General features: G+C 37.7%; 1 pseudogene; it reads left to right on the forward strand.

The window, feature by feature from the left end:
• Nucleotides 1–368: 368 nt before the first annotated feature.
• LOC107690570 (uncharacterized) lies at nucleotides 369–4,717 on the forward strand (annotated as a pseudogene).

Raw genomic sequence — 4,717 nt, forward strand, 5'->3', positions numbered from 1 at the left:
AGTTTGTAAAAAACACTATAAAAACCGAACAACTCTCTTCTTTTGAGAAATGTGTGACTTGCCATGGACCTTTCTCCTCTATGAAATGGATTGGAGTCAAATGCAAAGGTAATTTCCAAGATCCTGTGGATTTTTATCGATATTTTGAATGACACTAAATTAAGAAGTATTGGCCAGTTTTTAATAACAAATAGTAAACAATTGGTAATATTGAAATTATCAAATGATATTTTATGTGATTAGTATTTGAAAATCTCAGGTTTTTTTTTTTAAATCAGTCTTCATTTGTGGCTAGCTTCTTTACGTTCAACCATTTCCACTTGAACTGATTAAATTATCATTTATACTTTATCAGCTTGCTTCACTGTATGAAGTTTGTCTGCTTCGTTTGTGGAAAAGCACAATCAAAAATCACACGACATTTTAAAGTACATGCCCAAGAAAACATGGAAGTAGCTCAGGTACTTAGCTTACCTGTTGGATCCAAAAAAAAGAAAACAACTTTTGGAAAACCTGAGAAACCGAGGCAACTTCAAACACAACAATAATGTCCTTAAAAAAGGAGAAGGTACATTAAAAGTAAAACGACGAGCAGTTAAACGCACAGGTTTAATACACAACAATTATGAGTATTGTTTGCACTGTAAGGGAATGTTTGTGCGTCAGGAACTTTGGAGGCACATGCGAAGATGCAAATGCAAACCAGCAAAAAAACACGCGGCTACTGGAGGTAGAGAGAGAATTCTTGGTATTGCAGGAGTGGCAAAGTCTGCATTCTCTGGAAAAATTGATGACGGGTTAATGAAATGATTGAGTCACATGAATGAAGATCAAATCGCACGTGTGGTGAGAAATGATTTTGGGCTTCTTCAATTTGCTCAATCTCAGTATAATCGGCATGGATTTCAAAAAACAAAGCATGAGTATATACGCCAAAAGGTTCGCGAACTGGGAAGATTCCTACTAACATTGTGCAAAAAATGTCCATCTGCCACTTTTGAAGATGCCATGAATCCAGCAAATTTTATAAGTGTCATACAAGCAGTTAAAGAAACTGCAGGATTTCACAAAAGCACACATTCTTATCAATCTCCAAGCCTAGCTTTAAAAATTGGACACTCCCTCTTAAAAGTTAGTGAAATACTCCACTGTCATGCTCTTATTGGTGAAGACGCAGAGTTGGCACACAGTGCAGAATCATTCCAGAAACTGTATAAAACAAAGTGGTCAGAATATATATCTCACACTGCATTATGCACCATTAGTGACGCAAAATACTACAAGCCCACCAAATTGCCACTCACTCAAGACATCGAAAAGCTTAACAACTATCTACAAAGAAGTGCAGAATCAGCCTTCCAGGAACTTAGCCAAAAGACATCGGAGCACAACTATACATGTCTCGCGAAGCTAACACTGACCAGGATCATCCTTTTCAATAGAAGACGTGTTAGAGAGGTCTCCAAGACGCCTCTAAAAAATTTCCTTCAAAGAGATGCGTCGTATGCTTTTGAGGAGCTGGGACTTTCAGCATATGAGAAGCGATTGTGCAAATATTTCAGAAGAGTTGAGCTGAAAGGAAAGCGAGGATCACTAAAGATCCTAAAGATTAGTGAAGATCACTAAAGCTCTGGAACTGCTTGTTGAGAAGCGGAAAGAATGTGGTGTTCCACACGATAATTTATTCCTCTTTGCAATACCAAAGTGCACTAGCTATTACAGAGGTCATGACTGTCTTAAAAGATTTGCTGCTGAGTGTGGAGCAACTCATCCACAGTACCTAAGATCCACACAACTGAGGAAACAAGTGGCAACGACTTCCCAAATTCTGAATCTAAAAAATAATGAAATGGACCAACTAGCAGACTTTTTAAGCCACAATATTAATGTGCATCGTGAATATTATACAGTAGATTACCTGATGCAACAGTTTAGGTGGCCAAAATTTCACCACCTGCTTCTAGCCCTTGAACAGGGTAAACTGCCTGAACTAAGAGGAAAAACTCTTGATGAAATCAGAGGTATAGTTGTAATTAATAGTATAATATAAATTTAATAAATAAACATTTGTTTAATCCGTGTTTTTTTTTTATATATATATATAAATTGAGTAGCTACTAAAATGGAAGAATTGAAGTTAAACATACTATGCCATTGTGTGTTTTGTAAGATTTTACAGATGAGGATGACGATCAGGATTGTTGACAGTGATGAAGACACCAATGGAGCCAGACCTCTGGAGCTTAACTCAGAGACTAATGGTATGTTTTTAAATATTTGGGTAAAAATTAGTTCTGGGTAATGATTAATTGTGATTAATAGCATCCAAAATAAAAGTTTTTGTGTATATAATATATGTGTGTGTATTTATTATGTATATATAAATACACACACATGCATGTATATATTTAAGAAAAATATGTAACGTTTATATATTGAATATATTTATATAAGATATAAATTATATGAATATAAATATATACATGTAAATACATGTAATAAATATACACAGTACACACATACGTATTATACACACAAAAACTTTTATTTTGGATGTGATTAATCACGATTAGTCGTTGCCCAGCACTAGTAAAAATGTATGTTTATTAATTTCATTTAATTTTAGCATACAAATATTTTTGCATTATTGATATTTGAAACATTAATTGACAAAGCAGACTAAATATTTGGACATTGTTGTTGATGAATTGATGCAGATTACAGTTTACATCTAAATTTATTCATTTAGCAAATGCTTTTATCCAAAGCAACTTAAAAACAAAGAACATCAGAAACAATTTATCATAAGATCCAACAATAATCATAGTACTGTTAGTTTTTTGTATTTGATTGAGCAGTCATTAGGTGGCTAATCAGCAACATCAGCATTTTGGCCTAAACATCATGACTTGAAATACTGTCTGCATGACTAATCTTTATATAGCAAGACAGGGGTTTTCAAAATGTCAATGAAGGAGTGCCAGAGTACATCAGGAGAGGCACAGAGTAAGGCTGGATGATATGATATATCCTGGTCACAATATAAATTGTCCATCAATGCTGCAATCTAAACCAAATCTATGATCTCATAAAACGATCTGGTGATGCATGCGTAAATGAGAGATCAGGGTTTTTCCTGCATAAAGAATTGCAAGGTGGCCGCCTTCGTCAAATTTCGTGCCACCTCTCACGGTCAACAAAACTGAAACTATGTGGCAACGTGCAACATGCAAAATGAATCTGTAATTTTCATATTCAGTCACGTCTGCTCCATTTTATTTGTTTACATAGCTTCACTGAACAGCATCCAAATATCAAAAAATTGTGCATATTTACATTTATTAATTTCTTAGACGCTTTTATCCAAAACTACTTACAAATGTCAGACATTGTTACAAAAATACAAACTAGAATAGGGAGGAATTAAGGAAGTGGTGGAAGCAGAGGTTTTTATTTATTTTTGTTTTAGCAGGACGCAATTAAGTGTTCATGGAAGAGGTGAGTTTTCTAGAATATTGTCAGGGATTTGGCGTTCCAGATTGGGGTTGGGAAGATCATTCCACCAGCTTGTAATAGTGAACGAAAATGTTCTGGAAATTGATTTTTTGCATGTCTGTAATTGTACCACAATGCGACACTTACTCACCGACCGCAGGTTTCTGGAGGGGATGAAGACTTAAAAGAGAAAGTGGAAGTAGGAAAGTGCAGAGCCCGTGGCTGTTTTGTATGCAAGCATCAGTGTCTTGAACTTGATGTGAGCTGCAACCAAGAGTCAATGCAGCGAGATAAAGAAACGTGTGACGTGGGCTCTTGGGCTTGTTGAAGACCAGTCATGCTGTTGCATTCTTTTGCATTTGTAGAGGTTTGATTGCGCATGATGGAAGTGCAGCCAGAAGAGCATTGCTGTAGTCCAGCCTAAAAATGGCAAGGGCCTGGACAAGAAGTTGTGAAGCATGCACGGTTGGAAGGTCCTGATCTTTCTGATGTTGTGTAGTGTAAACCTCCATATTATATGTTCTCTGTGTCTTGTCTTGGACACTTTCTATTTCCCATGTTTTTGTAGTCATAATGTAGTCCATTTGTTCATTGGTTCCCCTTGATTAGTCTCCCCAGGTGTATCTTATCTTGTCAAGCTGGTTAGCCTCCTGTGTATATATAGCCCTTGTGTTTCTCTTGTGCTTTGTCAGTTGTTTGATTGTAATGGTTGCTGTTTTGCTGGTGTTTTGTTTCTTGTTCTTGGTGTTTTTTTTAGTTATTTTTTAACTGCCTGCAAATAGATCTTCGCCTCTGCCTGTTTACCCTTGCTTCCACAACATTACAGAACAACTGACCGTCAACTGTGGATTCAGCAGGTATGCAGCTTATCCTCCTGCACCAATTATTGGTTAGTTGTTATCGGCCTCCACCATCTCGGCCACTGGACCCGTCTCGAGGCGGACTGGTGCCCAGTGTGGCGGGCCCTCCGTTGATGTTGATACAGACGGCTGGCCGGCATCCACAATCTGCTGCCCTTCCAGTAATGGCAGTTGCCATTTTGTGTGTGTGGGCTGTACACACTTCTCCTGATCTTCCCGAGGTAGCAGTGTCCACTCCAGATCCTCCCAAGGTGGCGGCATCCATTCCAGATTCTCCCGAAACAGTAGTGACCGTTCTCAAACCCTCAGTGTGCCAAGGAGGCAAACCCAGAACCCCCTACATGTCCTGTCTCAGCCACTGA

The sequence above is a fragment of the Sinocyclocheilus anshuiensis genome, unplaced genomic scaffold (genome assembly GCF_001515605.1).
Source record: "Sinocyclocheilus anshuiensis isolate Anshui unplaced genomic scaffold, SAMN03320099.WGS_v1.1 scaffold2849, whole genome shotgun sequence".
Classification (NCBI taxonomy): Eukaryota; Metazoa; Chordata; class Actinopteri; order Cypriniformes; family Cyprinidae; genus Sinocyclocheilus; species Sinocyclocheilus anshuiensis.